The sequence below is a fragment of the Motacilla alba genome, chromosome 1A, assembly GCF_015832195.1.
Source record: "Motacilla alba alba isolate MOTALB_02 chromosome 1A, Motacilla_alba_V1.0_pri, whole genome shotgun sequence".
NCBI lineage: Eukaryota > Metazoa > Chordata > Aves > Passeriformes > Motacillidae > Motacilla > Motacilla alba.
This window is the reverse complement of record NC_052031.1, coordinates 59,616,259-59,638,151: the sequence shown is the minus strand read 5'-3', so window position 1 is coordinate 59,638,151 and position 21,893 is coordinate 59,616,259.

Sequence of the window (21,893 nt, the reverse complement as noted above, 5' to 3'; positions counted from 1 at the left end):
CAGAAAAGACTCAAAATGTTTCTACAAGTTTTGGTCATGAGAGCTTAAGTCAGATGGCAAATCTGTGCAACGGCAACTTACAAATCTCTTGTGTAGTTTTCTACAGGATAATTCAGATGGGAAGGGATGTGGGGTGGTCTCTAGTTGAGCTTAGTGGTCAGAGCAATTTGTTCAAGTTTGATTGTGTTAGATCTCAAATTTTCAAGGATGAAAATCCTGCAAACTGTGTTCAGGATTTTAGACTAGTCAATTATCTGCATAATGAAAACTTTGGCTACAGACAGTGGCAGTCTGTCCTGGTTCAGTTTAGGAGCCCTGTTTTTCCTTTCTATCCATACACCTTTGGGAGGGGAGGACACAAATCCCTCTTCTTGGTAACCTGCTCCTAGGCAGAAGGTTACTTTTATGTCTTCCCTGAGCCTTCTCCTGTTCAGGATAGAGTTGACTCCTGTGAAACCTCCCTCAGTCCAGGAATCACACTGGTTGGTTTAGTTTTTGATTGGGGTGAGGGGGCTGAGAAGGAGTGATTTCAAACTGAACAACCAAACTGAAATGTTCAGGAAATATGGCCCCATTCTGTCCCTATTAAGTAATCTACTATCTGTATATAAACACATAGGTATGTAATAGGAATCATTAGTGAGCACCTGATGTTAATCTTTTCATCTTTCCTTTTTTCCTCCTGTCCTTGGTTTTTCCTTTTTTTTTTCTTTTTTATTGTAAATTGTTCAGAAATTAAGTTTTCTAATTTGACCCTACAAAACTTAAGCCAATCAGGTGTGAACACACAGAGGCAATTATTAGAAACATCAACATTGCTTTATGACAGCACGATCTGTCCAAGAACAAATAATAAGATTATTTCATTTTCTGCAACTGTCCCTGCCTCAGTCACTGGATACAACAAAAAGTCAGGAGATTACTTAGCCTGAAAAATAGTATTTAATCCAATTGTAGCTGGAGAGAGGTTTTCAGGTAGATGGAATAACTGAATTTGCATACAGTATTGTGCTGGAATCCTCAGAGCAGTGCAAAAAGGAGGCAAGAATATGTTTCAATACTCGGTTTTTGCACTATTAAGATGATTTTTGGTAGGATATAAAAGCAGTCAAACAATATGGACAAGTCCTTGATGGTCACTGCCTTATAGTTCAGCATGATACACAGCTATTTCATGTGACTATACCAAATAAAAATTGAATGCATGAAGAGATTTTCTTCCAGAAATGATGCACCTGTCAAGACTTTTTGACCCAAAGTATAAATATATTCCAAATATTTGAAATTATCCAAAAATTGTCTCGCGTTTCCTGTGAAGTAGCTATATGTCTTTGACATTAGAACTAGAAAAGTCAGGAAATTTCACCTACTGGATGAAAATAATTTCCTTCTTTCTATCGAGACCAAAGCGAGACCAAAGAAATAAAAAGAAGATTTTTTTTTTTTTTTATGAGATACTGTTTCTATGAAAGATCTACTTTTTGACTTTAGGGACATTGACAGATGGTGATTTCTAAATTGGAAAGCAGATACCAGCTGTGGTCCTGCTGTCTTCAACCTACTCTTGACTCTGCCATGGTCTGCAGTGTCTCCTCTGAGTACAGTGGATCAGCTGATGGGCTCAAGTTCCTCGCACCCTCCTCTGAAAGCAGCCCTGCAGGATGAGGTTCACAGGGAAAACAAACAATGCAGACAAGTTAAAATCACTTGGAAGGCCAGCCTCAGCTAGTCAGGTTGCTCTGTCAAATTCTGAGCATGACACAAATAATATTTTGCCCAGTACCTAGAGTAAAATGGCATCATTCTGTTCAGTATTGCAGTACTGAACACATGCCAGGAATGGTTATGGGGCATATCAAGATTGTTCTAAAATTCTCTGCAGAAATTACTGGCAGTAACTACTCAGTCCCCTCTGATCACTACTACACTTAACAGCAGCAACACAGTTCCAAAACTTACAAATTGGAAGGAAACAAATGCACTGAACCTCACATCATCAACATCATCCAGTAGAAATCTTATAGACTCATTAGGCAGCAAATTAGCACTGTTTATAAAAATTGTGATGCAAACATGAAACACGATAATCAGCTGCAGCTAGTAGTTCCAGTTAGTTAATTGAGATCTGTAGATTAGCTGTATCTCTCCCATCTTTCACTTTCTGCAGAGAAGAAGTTCACCTGCACTTCAGATGAACTGGAAAAGTCCCTGTGACAGTCTAATTCTGTCTTGAGAGCTGTGCTACCAGGGGGAGCAAAATTACCTCAACAATGAGTGCTGTTCCTCACTTGCAGCTATCTGGTAAAGCAAGTACAGAATGAGGTGGCAAATTCTGATGACACAAAATTAAGCGAGGTGATAAAAATGCTATGTGGAGTAGCAGAATCACCTCAGAATACTAAATGATTGGGCAAAGAAATGGTAGGAAAAAAATTGGTGCAGATGGGTGTAGAATAATGCAGACAGAAAAAGTCTGTCCTAAATACTAAGTATTTGCTGATTGATACCAAAATGTCTATATAAAAATATATCTTCCCAGTCCCATAGCTGATAATTTTATTAAAATGTCAGCTCTTTACTTCTTCTTTACTCAGTCATGAGTAAAGGAAAGTCATTACTAAAAAAGCCGGGAAAACAAATCAGAAAACTTTTGTGTCACAATATTAATCCACAGAGTCCAAATCAAGAGCAGCCAAAGAATTTCTGCTATTAGCCTCTTGAAGAATCAATGCAGAAGACTAGAAAAGGTGCAGAGAGTAGTCAGTAATGATAAGAATGATCAAAGTTATTCATGCTTTCCATTTGAAGGATATGAAATAAACTAGGGCTCATCTGCATAAAAAGAAGAGATAATTAACAAGAGCAGAATATGGGGCTGTGAAATTGTCAGTGGCAAGGAGATGATAAGTGGGGAACCATTAGTCACTGGTTTTGGTAACATACAGATGAGAGGTCATCAGTTGAAATTATCAGAAGGCAAGTTCCACCTAATTTATAAGATATTTTCCTCACCTTTCAACTCACAGTGTCATTAAACCCAGAGCACTTCTGCCTTAGGAGGGTTTTGAAGTACATATTATTGGTTCTGGGCCGGTAGGTAAAAAAGAAACGTTATATGTTTGCTCTGCTCTTAGGATTTTCCTTCACCATTTATGGCTAGGCATAGCTGGAGACATTTTAGGGAGCTAAATAGGCCTTTGGCTTGACTCTCTCTGTTGTTCTTAAGGAGTAAAAAATTCTACACATTTGCAGATGAACTGGAATCAAAACTCTTGTCTTTGCTGTAAAGGCTTACAATGAACTTTTCCATCTTAACATGCCTGGCTCTAGAATTCCTGATGTTTTGCTTCAAGCACTTAAGATGCCACATATAACTGCTATAGATCTTAAACTGCTACAGAAGTCCTAAAATCCTCATCTTCTATAGAAACTCATCCCCTGCTTCTTCTTTAACAAGTAGTTAGTTAGTCTGGAGTGGCAGACATGATATATTGAAGGGAAAACTTTAACAGACATGCACTGAGTTTTATTTTGAAGACTCTGGGGCTTTGTTTCTTTTTTTTTTTTTTTAATTACAATTTTTCCTTAATTAAGACATGTGTGCAGCCTTACTATTGCTCCTATGAACCTCTTAGTGCACTTTTCTGGCATAATCTTTACCCCATGGGGCAGCAGAGATCCCTTGTTTGTGATGCCTACCTTGTTGAGTGTTCTATGCCAAGAGCAGCAGCTCTCAGCCATCTATTTTCCTTTTGGATTAAGAGATATTTTGTATCCATGAACCCTGAAAACTGGAATCATTGCTGAGACATATAATTTAGCATCAAAAGCACAGTAGGAGTTCTTGAGTGCCCCGACAGTAACCCATGTGCAGGTGCACAGCCAGCAAGAAAATACACATGATGAATGAACCAGGCTTCTATTGCTGGCATCTGTCATTAGTTATGAATAGAATAATAATGGATTTGTGTTAGAAAACAGCTTGACAGGACATATTACTTCATTTTCTATGGAAAATGAAAGCAGTGTAATACTGGTACAAAAAAGATCATCTCACTGCAATATATCTTTACACTTACCTTAAGGCCACGGTTCAACTCTGCAAAACTACAGCTATGGTTTCTTGATTTACAAATATATTACTTTTTGTGCATTCTAAGCTGTGTTTTAGAGCCAAAAGTTAACACAGCAAACTCAGCCCAAACGTGGGGAAAGGAGCTGAATTTTTCTCCTAACAAACCTGCCTTCAAGAAAATTTTTAACTAATTTAGAGTGATGAGGGTAGAGTCTGCCTTCAATAACAAACAGACAGTTTGAGATTGTACAAGTTTTATGGCACACAGACTATTACTTGTGATAATGAACAAGCTAGACAAAAAGCAGCTGGGCTTTTAAACCCCAGGTTGTTTGTAGAGCTGACAGTTAGAAAAATCTCTTTATTTTTACCTCCAGCTGGCCAGATTGCTATGAGATACAAGGAGAGAAAGGAGTGAAGCTTAGGTTGATTTTTCTTTTCTTTTTTTTAAGAGGTTCATTGAAGACTGCACAAAAACAAAACATTAAAAAAGAAAAAGGGAAGAAAAGCCTCCTAGGTTATGTTCAATTCTCAAAATCACCCTGTTTCTGGAGCTGCTCCTATGTTTGGTCACCACAGTGTCAGTTCCTAGAGATTGCTTTACTCACCTGATAGATGGGGTCATCTCTAGGATTTCCATGACCTCAGGGGAACCAAATGTCCTGAAAGTGTCTGAAACAAAGCGAAGCTGGAAAGAAATCATAAATTTTCCTATTTAAGGTGAATTAGTGGAAGCAAAATTTAAAATTCAGTGGCTTTTTTTTTTTGCTATCCTTTATTTTTCCATTCCCCTTCCTCATCTGTAGCAAAGCCCACAAAATACTTCCACCTCCCATTCATATCCATGGTATTAAGATCCAGACCCCTTTTGTTGTTGAGTGATCCCCTAACAGGCACCTTTCCCATTCTATTGCTAGGAGAATATTTTCCCCTTAACATATGGTTCTTGTTATGCTGTAATTTATTGTCACACAGCTATTTTGTTGTTTAAAAAGTTATTTTTATTGCCCTTCAGAAAGGTCGTGTATGATTTTTCTTGTCACTTTCCTTAATGAACACAGGTGGTTGGAAGTTAGACTAAATACAAAGAGTAGTGATACATTAATTTATTCAAATTTAGAAGGAAGGAAGAAATTATATTTGTCAAGACAGCGCAACTCTGAGGTGGTTACTCAGCTGTCAGCACAGACTCTCCTTCCTCTGCTGCTGTACAGCTCTTGGACATAGTGGTGTGTTGCATGACATCAACAGTCAAAGGTTTCAGGTGCCATGTCATGGTTTACTTTTACTTTTTGACTCAGCAGTGTTAGTTCTAAGATGTATTTCTCTCTGTTTTTTTTTTTTTTTTTTTTGATGAACAGACGTTCCCTTTTATACACAGTGTGTACACTATTAAATCCCATTTAAACACTTTTTGCAATGATTTATACCCATTTGAATTCAAAAACCTATTTAGATTTCTGAATTCAAATAAAAATCCAACCTCTCCAAATAGCAATTGCTCAGCAAATACTGATGTTTCCAGTGGAAGCACAATAATTCTTCAGCTTATTCCAGAAAGTTTGCTCTTAACAAAATGACCATTCAAGAAGCCTATCGTATGAAAGGTGGAGGTTAAAAAGCCAATTATTATGGTGCATGGTCTGAAAAGAGAAACTCATTTCAGGTGTTTCATGTGTTTGATTTTGCATGGAGCATATTTTACTCTTCACTTGAAATATGAAATATTTAATAAGAGGCACCTTGATATCCCCTCTTAAATAATATAAATCAGAATAAGAAAATGCCTGTGAAATGTGTTCAAGAGCATGGAAAAGTCTTTTCTATATTGTAGTTTTAGCCAGAGTCACTCTCCTTCCTGTACCGGTGCTGGCACAGAGAGCAGTTTGAGTGCTCTCCTTGTGGCAATGGCTCCCTACAGCATTCTCTAACCAAAATCTTTAGTGATACTCCACATGTACCTTGTCCCTCTGTCCTTCCCTGCAGGCATGAAACCAAATACAGAGCCAAGGTGCAGAGCATGCATTGTCCTTCTTGGAGCTTATGAGCCCTTTAGTGAAGCCCAGAAACCAGAGAGCACAGCGTTCATTTAGCATATACAGCTGAAAATTAACATATTTGCCTCTTGCACATGGTTACTTGGACCCTACACCAATGTCTTTTCAGTACTTTTATTACTTTTGTATGTAACAGAATCTTCTGCAAGGGTTATTGTGGGTTTGCTGGGTCATTTTTTAGTCTCATGCTTTTGGAATTAAGAATCAATGGTTAAATAAAGTCTAAATATTTAAAATTATTTAAAATTAGGTCTATTGCAAGATAATTTGGCAACAGACAGATAAAAACTAAGGACAACTTTATTCTGTTTTGTGTAATGAACATTAAGTGCTGATAGCATCAGATAAAAATGTGAGTTGCATTCTCTGTGCATAATTCACTTTAATAGAGGCAGTGGTGCATAACTTCAGACATTTATTCACATTCATACAACCTGATCTTATGATGATGTTTATGCTTACAGCAAAATGGAAATATTCTTTTAGAGATCAGAGCACAGATGACTGGAAAAAAAAGTCAGCTGAAGAGGAACCATGGAGTTTTCATATAATGATTTAACTTTGATCACAGAGATCAGAGTGTTCTACTGGAAAAGCAAACAGGGAATAGTTTAAAATATTTATTTAAAATGGAGCAGGGGAAAAAAGCCCTCCTATGACATGTACTTGCAAGCATGTTGTAGGGGGAAACATTAGAAATGCTAGTTGATGACAAATCCTTTAATTAACATATGGTAATTGGTTTAGGTATGCAGCAGTCAAAAAATTAGGTAGCTTTTACATATTTAAGATGTTAGAATACTAATCAGGAAAGAGTTTATCATTATGATCAGACCAGAAATGATGCAGGCAGAATAGTTAAGCAGAGATTAGCTGGAATATATTTCCTGGTGTAAATCGGGCAAATGCATCTGTTTCTCTGCTAACTAATATTTCTGGCACCAAGGGGAGCACCACTCACCACTGCTTTCACCCAGACATGGAGCCCTTGAACACAAGTCTTTGAGTGTGACCATCCATTCCTTATCCATTCAGTGGTCCATCCAATCTTTCTTTCTCCAGTTGAGAGACCCAGATATGTGAGATGTTTTTGCCCCAGCCCAGATAGCCTGTCAATTGCTCTTCCCTTATCCATCAATGTTGTGACTTCATCAAAGAAAGCCACCAAAGTTTTCAGGTGTGATTTGCCCTTAGTGAAGCCATGATGGCTATCACAAATTGTGTCTTTATTTTTCATGTGCCTTAGGATAGTTTCCAGGAGGATCTGCTCCATGGTCTTGCCAGGCACTGTGGTGGGACTGCCTTGTAGTAGCTCTGGGTAGAAGTCAGCAATAAAGAACATGTGAAGAACAGAGTTTCAGGCAGCTTGCAAGGTGCCACAGGCTCAGCTGGCTGGGGATTGTTACAGAACATCTGCCAGCAGCAGCAGGAAGGAAGCAGGTGACATCCATGATCTGCTCTTGTCAGGATGGGCACCTGTGTCACACAGCAGCCCGTGACAGTCAGGGTGAGCACCAGCCCAGGCCACAGCCAAGGCCTCCTGTGTGCTGGAGAGCATCTGGTGCAGTGGATCAGTGTAAGGAGATGGGCCATGAACACACAGTCTCACCATCTCCTTCTGGGAGTATTCAGCACTAAGAAAAGCGGTGCCATGCATTTTTGTCAGAAAAGGTTAATTGCCCTGGCTGTCTGAAGGAAGAACAATGTATAATCTAAATTGTTTCTTTTCCTTTGCTTTCAACAGGTTCCTCATCCTTTGCTTTGGAGAGTCGGGGCCCTCTTCAGACTGGTGAGGATTTTTTTTCTTTTTAAGTAGTTAATGTTTCTGCTAAGCAGTTAGGAAGCATCCAGCTGTTAAAAGCCTTTAATTGGTGAGTCTGCACTTCTTCAGCCCCTAAGGGCTGGAGACAAATAAGCTTGTCTTTTAGAAATACCAACTATAACTGCAGATATTATTGGAGTCAAGGTGAAAACAGACAAGCTTAACTCACTAAAACAGCCAATTCAGAAACTAAGCACACTTATTTCTGTGAAATTGTAGTGCTATACCCAAAATTTTCCATGCTGCAGGCCAATGGTTTTCTGTTCACATTGTTTTGCACTTCTTCATTAAGACCCAGACTACTGGCAAGCACATCAGTAACCCTAAAAATTGACCTAGAATATTGTGGCTTTTCTCTTCTTATTAGACTAGAGCTTGAAATACAGCTGTCTGCACCACTACATTCCTAACTTTCCCTAGAAATAATCTGAGATTTGTGAATTTCATTGCACTGAAACACATAGTAAGCAGCAGTGGCTGAATTCTGGTTTATCTTCAGTTTATTCAAATATTTGTATCTGCTTAAGTTATTTCAGAAATTCATTCTTTCTGTGACAAGCACGACATCAGTTCTTCACCTGAATTCTGAGTTCTTTGTCTTTATAGTGCCACAAATTGCAAATCCTGCAGCAGCTTCTTTTAAACTTTTAATTTGAAGTTTGTACTGCTGTCTGTTGTGCAAGTGCAGAAAAGTACAACAGTTGTCCTGCTGCCTGGATAAAAGTCAGCTGAATGTACTTTGTATGGTCCTCAGGTTTTCTCTGAGCTGTAGCTGCTTTAATTTGTTACCAATTAATGGCATTGCCAAGGCTGCTTTGGGAAAATGACTGACAGAAAGAAATGGAGTCTGGGGGTCGAGGAGAAAGGATTAAAGCATTTTGTAGTTATGGGAGTAATTAATTAGTGAGGTATCTTGGAAGATGGGTGGTTAATTCCCCAGGAAAATTCCTCCCATAATCTCTCTCTGCCTTGTGCTTATTTTAGCTCATGTTCTCCCCACACCATCAACCATTTCCAACTCCACACATTGCTTGCCAAAGAGGGACTGACTGTTGCCTGCCAGGGTAAGTGGTGTGCAGGATGATCTGTAGCACTGCTGTATCTTCCCTGGCTCCAGCAAGGCAGAGGACAGGAATCTCCTATTTCTGCTCTCATTCCCTGAGGCACCTGAAGCCCGAATCCTCAGGACATCAATCTGGCCTGGACAGACACACTGTCCACAGAGTCAGGTTTGTTTAAGCCAGGTTCTTAACCAGTTCAATATTATTACCTGAGAGGGTATAAATGAGATCATTAGTTCAGGTGAGAGTTAAACACTTATTTACAGCAATTACTGGATTATGAAGAGATAAAACCATAAAACATGTTTATGACTTCACTGCAATCTTAGTCGAGAGGCAAGGATTTCTCCCTTAGGCTAGAGGTGTATCCCAGCAAAGCTTAACTCTGCCAGGACAGTGTGTCCTTACTGTGTCCTTTCCTTTACGTCTAGCTCATTGTTTGGACACTTGTTTCATTAGAGGCATCAGGGAATGGGAATGGTGTCTCAAAGGGGGGATCTCTGAAGAGTGTTTACTGCCTGAAAGTGTCAAAGCATGGCTGAATAACTCCCTTTCCTTGAAATATTTGGGATCTCTGTATGTAATGATCTTTGTCATGCGGTGCTGTTTAGTGTCAGGAGACTGCTGTGGGAGTGCTTTTTCATCTAAGTAAGAATTCAAGTTAAATGAAGAGGGTTACTTGTGTGCTGATTCCTAATCTCTTTGTACCCTCCACTGCGATCATAAATCTACATTTTTGTAAACTCTTACGCCTTCTGCAGTAGTTTACCCTTCATTTTTCTCTGCCATGCTCCTCCTGTTCCTTAGCTAAAGATACAATGTGAGCCTTTTTATTTGAGTCACAGTGCCCCTTCACATACCTAATAATGAAAGGGCGCTGGTAATGTATCTGAGAGACTTAACAATGGCTTGTAATGCCAAAATGCTGTGCTTCCCATGGGTTCCACACAACAAGCCACAAATTACATAAATAAGTTGTCAGCTGGAGTCTCTCCATCTTCCAGCCTTTGACATATCTGATCAGTTCTGTCCCAATTCCTACTTAGAAAATAGTGATCCGACCTACACGAAGGCTTTATTAAAAACTTTTTTAATTGATTAAGAAGGACAAAAGAAACTGAAATGTGTTGTTCTTACAAGTGTTTCTTTTCTCAAAGTCTTCTATGTCAACATTGCCGATCTTACACATCCAATCCTAATGTTCTAAATGTTGGTGTTGAAAATCCAAACCACAGAGGAAAGTTGAACTGAATTCTTTTTCCATCATCAGAAATAGAAGTCCTGCAATCAGATCTGAGTTGTCAGGTTTATTAATGATGTGTGAAGCAAAACTGAATCCAGCTCAGCCTTCCATGGCTGTGCTGCCTCTGCAATGATAACAGTAGTAAAATCATCATTACAGTTATCACTAAAAAAGCCCCAAATGAAATTCAAAGAACCACAGAGGAAGCCAATATATTGAGTAGGATGATGCTGTTTTCTACAATGCCTCTGCTTGCTATAATTACATTTTAAGTAACAATTTTGGTGTATGCTTAACTGTTGTTGTATTCATATGGAAATAAAATGCAATATGATGACACTGACTTTCCTGGAGAATTAAGTTATATTTAAAATAAGTTTGGAAGAAAGCAAAATATCTCTCTGGAATAACTAAACAACAACCATTCAGAATCAAAGATTGAAACAAGAGTTTAACATGCTGAGAAATGAGAGAAAACATCCAAATAGATGATCTTAATCTTTGGGAAGGAGTAAGCTATATAGAAGTTGTGAAGTTAAATGTAAAAAGACAAAATTATTTTAATAGGTATGAGAGGGTCTGTATAGTACTGGTAAATGGCTCAGGAGTTTGAGATTTTTACATTAGAACATGTAAGAGAACAGAGCTGCAGTCCTTGAAGAGTAGCTGCCACAGAATATTATACAATGCAGTACATTTTCCCATTTCTTCTTATGATGATGTGTTTAGGACTGACTTTGGAAGGAAAACCTTACAGGATTATTCTTCTCTTATTTTCTCTCCTTGAATTTATTTGTAAAGCAGGTCTGTGTGAATGTCAATGGCTGTTTGTCATTGAAGACTTAGTGAAACACCATCTGAATTCAAAGTTTTGCATTACAAAGCACAGTATTTAAAGGATTAGAATATAATTTCCAGATAATTTTTAAAGAGAGGATCTGGCAGTCCAATAGGAATACTCTAGATAGTGCTACTTTTTGTCCAATTATTTGCCTAAATAAGTGTCACACTGTGAATAAACAACTTGGATGCCATCCAAGCACAAAAGTTTTCAAACAGTAATTGTGCAATATAAGCAAGTCAGAAATCCTGATACTGATTTAAATAGTACAAAGATGTTATTCATGATCAGAAATAAGTGTTTTTGAAGGAGACTTTTTAGATGTACATTTTCTTGTTATTTTGCTTCAAACGGAAATGCTGCATGCATGACTATATCCCCTTGCTAAAGAAAGGGTACTATTTTGGGGTCAAGCTGCCATAAAAACCTTGTTCTCAAGCTGAGTCAACTTGCAATTATTTGCTATTGAACAACTTCCTTTTATTCTTACTAAAAAAAGTAATTTTTGTTTTTTATATTATCCCAAAAAACAGATTGTGAATAGAAAGACAATTAGGGTGCATAAGATGCTGGGTACCCTAAGCCCAGATAATCTGTCAATTGCTCTTCTTTTGTCCATCAGTGCTGTAACCCCATCATAGAAAGCCACCGAAATTGTCAGGCATGATTTGCCCTTTGTTGTTATTGTTCTTTATTCACAGCAATCATTAATTAAAGCTCTTCTAATTAAGAACTTTCCAGGCAAAAATGCCACCAGTTGTTCTGAACTAGAATCGTGGGCATCAGAGAGTGTAAAGGTAAGCACAGCTGAATATTCACATCTGTATGGCTTTTTTAGGTTGCAGCAGTGACCAGGCTGTTTCCAGATGGAGAGTCAGACCAGAATTAAGCTGTGAAGCGAATACTTGTTTAGGGCTTCTTGTGGTGTTGAATCAAAGACAATGACAGGACATAATATTCTACTGCTGTAAATTGGCACCAGTAATTGAAATTTGCTCATTAATTTGTACCTGTGATTATGATGTTTTACTAGGCACACTCTGACATTCTAATATTATGCTATATCAAGTAAAGCAGCTTCTTCCACCGCTGACATCAAAGCAAAGAATCGGTATATACTTTATATCATGTGTACCTGCAGAGGAGAGAAATACAGTCATGTGCACACTTTTATTTGGATTATGTTGGGAGAAATCCTGCAGCCACTGATCAGCTATGTGGGACTGTGAATCCAGAGGTACCATTGGTGCCACAGACAATGTTTAGTGCTTGCTGTGAAAGGGTGTGGAGCCAAAGTGAAACCTCAGTCATCCATTTTGGACTGGGTCTAGAATTCCTGTCCCTCCTGGCCAGGCAGCTGGAGCCAGAATTATTGTCTTCACTTCTGAAAGAATAAAGCATTCACCTGCCCTGCTCGTGCAGGAATGTTGTTCCTGAAGCTCATCCCTCTTGTACATAACAACCCTTTAAAAGGAAACCTGGATGTGATGAACTGGTTTTGTGTTAGCATATTTCTTTAGCTCAAATGACCCTTCCTTTTTCCTTTGCTTTTAGCACACACTACACTTAAAATGAGCAATCATATCTTTTGTCACCTTCCAGTCTGACAAGGTTAGAATCTGAGCTCTCCATGTTTATTCTGACAGAATAAAACTTTTCTTCTGCTCATCCCACAAACTTCATACTGAACCTTTCTGGGCAGGTGACCAGACTTGTTCTGCATAGTGTTATCATCACTTTGCCTGTGAAGTTTCCTCACCAAACACTTTCTGCCTTCAGTATTTGCAGGCTGCATTTGCTCTCTTCTGTGCTACCTCACTTTGGGGTAGAGTCAGGCCTTCATCAACTCAAGTTCCAAGGTTCCTCTCTTCTCTTAGGTCCAATGGTGAGACCTAGCTTGTAGCAGAAGTTTTTGGTATAAACCCTTCTGCATCTGGCCTTGCCTGTTGCATTTCACTTCATTTCTATTAAAAAGGCCAAGTGCTGTTTTATAAACTATGCCGAACCTTAGCAATGTTGGTACCTCCCACCGTGACACTGTCAGCAAATTTCATGAAAATACAGTTCTACTCTTGCTTTTTGAATCACTAATGAATGATTGCATGCACTCTGGTCATGTTTTACATTGCTTACTAAGAATAGCCATGATTGTTTCCTAGTTTATTCACAACACATTCACTCACTCTAAGAACATAAATGGAAGTAAATTTTGTGCTTCTGTATGATTGCAAGGCTCAGAGAGAAGAAGAGGGTTTGCACACTATTTGCACGCTAATAGGTGCTGACTAAGTATTGAATTTTTCAGGACATTAGGAATTTTACAAGGGGATTTTTTTAAAGTTTCTGCCTTCTACACAGACCCAAATATTAGCTAGTTGCCAAAAGTATTAATTCCTCATTCTTTTCTGATTTTTGTCAATTAACCAGTAAAGAGATGATGTGGGAATCTGAACAAATAGTTTTGTTGTACAAAGGCTAGCAATATAATCTGAAAGACTCAGAGAGGTCTGCAGGGCAGCCAGCAAACTGCTCCTCTCCATCTGGCTCAGAACTTGACAGTGAGGTTAGTTTGTAATATAAACTCTGGCACATTGGAGAAACAGGGAAAATCAGCGCTGTTTTTCCACAGCCAAGCCCTGTCTGTTCTTACTCAGGATGGACATGGTAGGATTGACTGACCTGTCCATCCTTCATTACCTCTACAGCTACAGCAAACAGGTCTCTAAAATGAGTCCATGCTTAGGAGGAGCTCAGAGGCTGATGCCAGAAGGACTTTGTTGTATTAACCTTTATGGTCACTGCATGGCTCTGATGCTCCTCACAAATCCAGTAGAAATAACTGAGACTCAGGAAAAGGACTCCTGGAGAAAGAAAGAAAATCCAATGAAATTTCCTCTGAGCAAGAGAATGATGTCCTCTTTGGAGGAGACAAGTCTTATGTGCATTCTCTGCTAGGACATGGAGAAAGTAAAGGGGTGCTCCCTTCGTGATATTATTTCATTGCCCTCTGCACAGCCTTTAGATGTCTGTGCCTGGGAAAATGAGATCTGGTGGAGAAAGTACATTTTGAGGCAGCCTCAGGCAAACATAATGTTATTAATTTTATCCCAGGAATCTGTACCCTTATTAATACTGAAGAAAATTCCAGCATGTTGGCATTTTTTTTCCCTTCTCCAAAACACACTTTAAAAAGTTTAAAAAAGAAAAGTGCAACAGAACATTCAAGAAACAAAGGGATAGCATTTACTTGCAGACTGATGTTAGTCCAGCTGAAAAGTCAAGTTTGTCTTGACTCTTGTGCCTCTTTTCTTTCTCCTTCATGCACTGTGATTTGTTCATGATGCAACCCTATCAGGAACTGGAAACAGAATTATTTCCTTATCGTCTCCTGGTGAAAATACTCAACTAAAATTCTATTATATTCCCAATAGGAATTTGTTTAAACTGACAAAGCTATTTCAGACAAAACTATATTCAGTATATATATAAACAGATATATATATATAATATATATATAAACAGATTATATATTATATATATATAATTTTATATATATATTATATATAAACAGATATATATATATTATATATAAACAGATATATATATATATATATATATATATATATATAAACAGATTCATTTGGATGGCAAAGAATCAGACCACAACTTTGCTGCTGTATATATAAAACACATTCCTTCTTTGGGCAAGCACAGTGCCCTTTCCACAATGAAATGAGAGAATTTTAATTTGGTGGCAGAGACAAGCCAGAGCCATTTATGTTCATCCAGCATAAGAGGATGAAGATTGGTTTTGCTCCCCAAACCACTTAGAAGTCTGACGAGAGCATGGTAAGTGACCAGCACGTGGGAGAGAGTGGCTCCCTGTCCCACAGCAGAAACCACAGCCTCATTACTGCTTCCTTCTAGCTGCAATTCAGCAATTTGTGTTTGGTCTGCTTACAAGCATGAAGTGCTGCGTTTCAGCCTCATAAATGCTGAAATGGCAAGTTTTGCTGATGATCTGTTCCTGTTCTGTTCCTGTTCCAAGGTTTGGCCTGTCCTTTAGCGGTGTTTGGGGTCTGACACTTGCTGCTTTGCATGGTGCCTTTAGCTGTGGAGTAGCAGCCAACATGCAGGCTGGAATCCTGCCTAAGCCCTGCTATCAACTACGCTCAGTGTTGGCTTAACAAATCTTAGGGAAGGAAGAACTGTAGAGAACTCACTGTGGAGACAAGGGACCTGCTTGTGTGAGTAATCCAAAAGCCCTGCAGAATTGCTACACTCCTAAGACTGTCTTAGGTTTGATTATTATGGAACCCTAGGTTTTAAAATATTATTTCTGTCACACAAAATCTGATTTTTAAAAAAAAAATCTGATTCTTAGTAAATGGAAATTCTGAAAGGATCATGGAGCATTTTCCTGTTACATGTATCTGCATAGCTTAATTCTCATTTTACTCATGTTTCTTCTGCTGCATCTTTGAGGAAAAGCAAAGGCACCCATGGCATGAATCTAAATTCTAAAGACAGTAAATTTGCACAAAAAACAATATTGCCTTATGCTGTTTCTGCTTCAATACACACAAAGGAAATATTTAGCTGCAAAGATAAGTGATATTTTTCTTTCTCAGGCTTTAAAGTTGCAGAAAAATTGAAGATAGTATTTGTCTCCTACATTTTGCTTTTCTAAAATTGAAGCCTCCGGAACTAAAGGTCACCCTGAAAGTACCTAGCAGTACAGAAAGGGAGCCCTAGATAAAACATTTCCTGAGAACCAGGTGTTAGCACATTTTCTGAAAGAGAAAGATTACTTCACTGGCACAAAAAATTCAGTCTCTTTTAAGGTAGTCTGTGCCACCAACGCTTTCTATTCCAATAAGACCATTCTTTGCCAACACAACCTTAGTTTATTTGTCCTGCTTCCTGTTAAACTATCTTCCAATTCCCCAGTAGTGATCCAATTACCAAGAGGCTGCTAAGACCTCACCCTTCACACTTTTCCAAGTTCTGTCCTGCAGAGAAATAATTCTTCTCCTGTCCTCTAAGGAACATGTCATTCATGTGTGCAAACATTGCTGTCATCATCTTCCTAATGACCAGAAGAATGTAAATGAAAATGTCTTTAGTGGCAGGAGCTTGTCAGCTATTTTGATTACCATGAGAAGAAAATCAGTCTGGACTTGGAATCTGTATAATAACTTTGCACTGGCAACACTTTTTTCTTGTACTCAGCCTGAAAAGGCAGACTGTAGCCTGCTGTATGATCTTGAGCTGCACTGGAGAAACACATCAGTCTTCAGCAGGAAATTACACCAGTCAAAGGTATTTTGGCTGTTTATAGCCTCCCCCTGATGAGATGAGACAATATAGATTTTTAAGAATCTATTTATCTTTGTATATCTTGAGGGTGATAAATAATATCTCATTTTAAAAAAAATCTTTAAAAAAAAGTAAAAGAGAAAGATGTCCTTTAGAATTAACACTGTAATTAATTATAAGTAAATAGGAGAGGTTGTCAGGACTTGTAACAGATGTTCCTTACCATGTCACCACAGCTTGTACCACTGCTGATGTGTGTCATGCTGGAGAGCTTAGTGAGAATCTGTTCTGAAACTCAGCCTGAGGAGAAAGAGGAAAATAGTTTGGATGCACATATTTGCTCAATATTTGATCAATATCTTCTGTTTACCAACTGTTCTTCACAAAAACAAAAAAAAATTGATCTTTTATAGCTTTGATAACTGCTTGGCAGGTGTGAGTAAAATATTTTTCATGCAGTTTTGCTCCTTTGACCCATCCTGCCCCTTTGGATGGTGAAACTTTCTGAATTTGTAGAAAGACTTCCTTGCTTGCTTGGAATGGAATTTTTTGCACTTTTGCAGAAAAAGAATAGTTTGCATTTTTGTTTTCTCCATTGTCTCTCTTTCATTGTACTCCACAGAAAATTGAGGGGGGGGGGGAGCGCTAACAGCATGCATGGGAGCAGTCTCATTATTTGTGAACTGATTGTGTGGAAAACATCTGTTTTCTGCCCAGCTTCACTTGTTTGTACACATCCACTGCTTCCAATGATGCAGCGCTGAGGAGAAAAAGGGAGAAAAACACAGCAAATCTGCCATGCTTGTTGGTTGTCCCAGTGTCTCTCAGCCCCATGTGTGCAGTAGCTTCCAGCTCATCAACAAGAAATGACGAGCCACTGAACTAAATGTATTAGCTGAACTCAAGTCAGTACTGTACTGGCACCTAGAGAGTCTTCATTTGTGTATGCAGATCAGCAAGCTTTGTCTGCTTTTTTGCACTGCAGTGTGGAGCCCTGAAGTCCTTAGTCCCATTGTTCAATTTTGAGTGCTCTGCTAACAGCTTTCTGCTGGACCTAGCCATGTGATGGCATAAATATAAGTGGTAGATGACAAACAGCACTATTCAACTGTACCAAGAGTAGAAACAGGGCTACCAGACAGGAAAAACTTTCCTTGTATTTAAATAGATCTTAATCAAACTTTAAATCTGTTATTACTTTTATCTCCCCCTTTTCATCTGAAGCAGTGGAAGAAGTTTCTGTAGGGTGGACATTTGAAAAAGAAAATGAAGCCAATAGCGTTATGCTTCCTACCTGTTTCCAGTCAGCTGCTTTTCTTCACTGCTGGATTCTACTTCTCCTTCTAGAGCGACCCTTTATCTTTCATACTGGGGTACTTTCATGCTGGGTCTCATCAATTAAGTTCAGCAAGGTCCCCTTTTCTCATGGGGTGATCTTTTTTTGCACTGGCCATCGTCATTGCAATCTTGAGATTGAATCTGTGCTCATTGTTTTCTCTCAACACTACTGAATTCTGCTGCATGGCCTGTACATGCTTGCACATTATTTATGCAGTACAGTTTGACTCAGCATGAGCTTATTTTGATGTTTTCTTACAGCAATATCAGAAGGTCCCAAGCAAGACCAGGAATTCAGCTGTATATATCCTGTTATATAGCAAGAGGAAACAGTGACAAGAGAACTATCAGGGCAGGAGTGGATTCTTACCTCCCTGGTTTAATCCTTTCACAAGCTTTACACTATTCATGCCCTCCAAGATTCTTTTATGCAGTAGCTCATGGCCTCTTCCATACTGAGATGAAATTCTGTGACTCTAAGTCCCTGTTATCTGTTCATTATGAATTTATTTCCTAGAGCAGGCTTTTCTAAAATGTCTTATCTCAATGGACACAAGTGCCTGTATATATTCTGGTATTGCTAATGGACCCAACTTCTTTCTCATTTATTCCCTTAAGGAGGCTTCTTTTCTTCCCATGGTGACTTTCTGACAAGTAAGGTTGGATAAAGAGCAGTCCTTAAAGTGTTTCTAAATTTTATCTTTATTCAGCCCCACACTGATATAGTTCTGTCCCATGTTTTGCAGAAATCCCACAGGAAAATTCTGCCATAAACTTTCAATCTTCTCTGCAGACCCTGGACTCCATAAAACATTCACAACTGGGAAGGGGGCCAGGACATGTGAAGATAGGCACGGCCTGAAGTTGGTTCAGATTACTCCTTGTTGACTTAATTTCATCTCCTCTAACATGGTGTTTTCCAACAGAAATGAGAGTTTATGTTGTATAAACGAGCTCATGATCAAAAAGCTAAAAATATCTGCTTGTGATATCAGGCTTGAAACCAGATGTTCATCTGCATGATTTTTCCATTTCTTGCCCCATCATTCCCTGTAGGGAACTGTCAGGACAGAAGGGAACACACCTTTTGTTTCAGATCCCTTGACCAGTTGTCCCAGGGTTCTTAGGACAGCTCAATATTACAGGCTCTTTAAGACACAAGTACTCCAAAAGCTCACACTGGCTTTGCTGAAAGAGAATATTGTGTGGATTGTGTGGACGCTGGAAAATGACTGTACTTGAACACAGAGGAAGGAAAAACCTTACTTGAGGAAATTCCCTTCTTTTTTTTTTTTTTTAATAATTTCTATGTTATCCCTCAGGAAAAGTTCTCTCATAATCCTCACTTTTTGAAGGGGGTCATGTTAAAGAGCTTTTTCTATAAAACAAGTACTAAACTGGAAGTGGAGGAATTCCTCTTCCATCCCCAAAAATAAAGTCTGATCATCTACTCCTTCAGTTCTACCTTCCATGTGGTCTTCTACATATATCACCTAGAAATATATCTGTGTTCAATGCCATTTCAATAACCTTGTAAAAAAAGTCTCTTTTTTAAAGTATTGGTTATTCTTGCCATGGCCAAGGGCAGAAGTCCAGCATCCATAAAAAATCTTAAAAGAGAAAAAGTGTACAAAACACCCCACTGCTGGACCTGCTCTTTGCACACTGTATTTTAATAATATTGAGTAAAAAATAAAAGGCAGAGAGGGCACTTATTTCACCCACTTGAACCCACAGACACTGTAAACAGTATGGCTGCATTATTCTACAGGAAGAATATCAGTAAAAGTCCTGGCTAAAGTAATTTTGCAATTCAAGGTGCTTACTGCAATTTTTCCATTTCTATTGGTATTTGGTAGGCCAAGCTCTTTTCCTTGCTAACTATTTTCACGTCTCCCTTTTTTCCACTCCAGTTCCACGTAAGCTATTGTTCTGCAAAGACTGGCATTATTTACCTCATGGTTCTTACAGGGTAGTACAGCTTGCTGGCTTTTCCTTCAATGCACTTCTTCTGTTGTTTGTCTCATACAATGAAAGCAAACCATAGTTTCTAAGGCAATTGTATTGCAGAACAAATAATAATGATCTTGTGCTGGAGAGGGCAACAATCTGGGCTTTCTTTCCCCTTGGACACAGAGTATTTGGCTCTGTTGACTATTCTATTTACAAGTTGGATTAGTACCCAACTTGAGTAGCCTTGAGCTCTTTTTACTTGGTATAGCTCATAGCCCCTGAAAATAATTGTACTTGGATTTCTGCAATCATGACAACTAAGTCTTGCACAGTGCTTTTCTTGCATAGATCTCAAAGCACTTGATGCAGGAAGTTAAGGTAATTCCACAGATGTAAGATCCAGGAACCTGAGGAGATGGAGGGAATTGTTGAAATTCACCCAGAGTTTGAATAGGAAAAAGCCAAACAACAATGACTCTGAACAATATTAGTTCTTATTATTCCTGACATTTTATAGTAGTGCTGTGTATCCTGACTTTTTATCTTCTCTCTCTTTCAGCATGACTCTTGTTCTGGAACCTGCTCTATATCAGTCAATGGGTAGATGCAGTGCTCAGCAAAACACAACAAAAGATGATAAATTCCACGGAGAAGGTGAAGTGTCTTTGGCCACTAGAAGAAAGACATGAAGATTTTAATTACCCCTCAAAACCCTAAAATCTGACCATAGAAATATGGTCTCCAAAATCCACTGTGCAAGCCAAGTCAAAAGCGTATTTTCAGCACATTTTAAGTAGGTTGGTTTAAAATTTATTTCTGACTATTAACAAAAAGCAGGTAACACCAGCTTTTTACAGGATTTGTACAGTGATGATACAGACCCTAGCATTTTAAAACTCCCAAATAATTTTTTACTTGGATGGGACTCCCACATGTAGGTAAATATCTTTCCACTGTCGTTTATACCAGCCTTAGGACAACTAGCATTCTCTAGATGAGTAGCCAGATTGCACAAGCAGATTCAGATCCAAAGATTCCTCACAAAGACAAAGAGTATAAATGACAAACAGCTGCATTAAGAGTTTTCCATCGTTGTTGCCCAGGTCAATCTGTAACCTTCATGATATGTACACTTCAGTAAGACATAAGTAGTTTAGCATTCATGTCAAAATCATATTACCTGATACATTAAGAATTCTTAAAAAGCTGAAAAAAACTTCATTAGGTAAAAAATGGATGTGTCTTCTAATTAAGGTCAGAAGACACAGGCTTATATAACCTTTAGTGAGTTAGGATTTCATAGGAAAAATATTAAAACCAAACAGCACACTTGAGACTCCTTACTGTCCATCATCCAAGCACAGCAGTTCACTTTGAAGGAAGGAAGCTGAGGACTCTATCTTGATATTGGTTTTCTTCTCTCATACACTTTCTAGTACTAACCCGCATGTTTTATCATTGATTTCTGTTATGTTGAAATCAAAGGTTGACCCAAATAGATGACTGTCAGCATGTTCATATGCTTTTGCAGCACACTTTGATCATTGTGAGCAACAGAAAAGGTATGAGAGGCTCCAATTGCAGGCACAGATCAAGCTATGAGAGGGATAGGTTCTGCACCCAAGTCATCAGAAATCTTCTGGGAGTGGGGCATCCGTATCCTGTTGGCTCCCTTTAAAAACTGTATCTTGAATCTCTCCTCGACTTTGTTCCTTCTCTTTTAAAAGAAAGTATTTCCTCACTCTATTTGCTTAGGTGATACCTTCAGCAGGGTCAAAGATCATCTTTTGCTATGCAATGGAGTTACATTTTTTAATAAGAATCTGTTATTGTAACCATATTGCAAATCTCTCTGACAACAGCAGAAATATTCTCTGGAGTCTTGAACATAATGTTTTCTGTGAGACTTTAGCCTCAATGCTTAAAAAATCCAGAGTAAACTCCTCAATTATTTCTATATTTAAAATTTTATTCCTTTTATTTTCTTTTTTTTTTTCCTGAGGAATACAGATTTTGAAGAAATAGTTGCTTTGAGTATGAATAATAGGATCTTAGCTAAGAAACTTTCAGTGTGCTCTTAATTTGCAGATGAGAAGTATTGATTTAGCTCTAACTGAACATTTACAGGCTCCACAGAGACATCAAGTACAGAGATGTCATGTGGCCTCTTCATTTAATGGAATG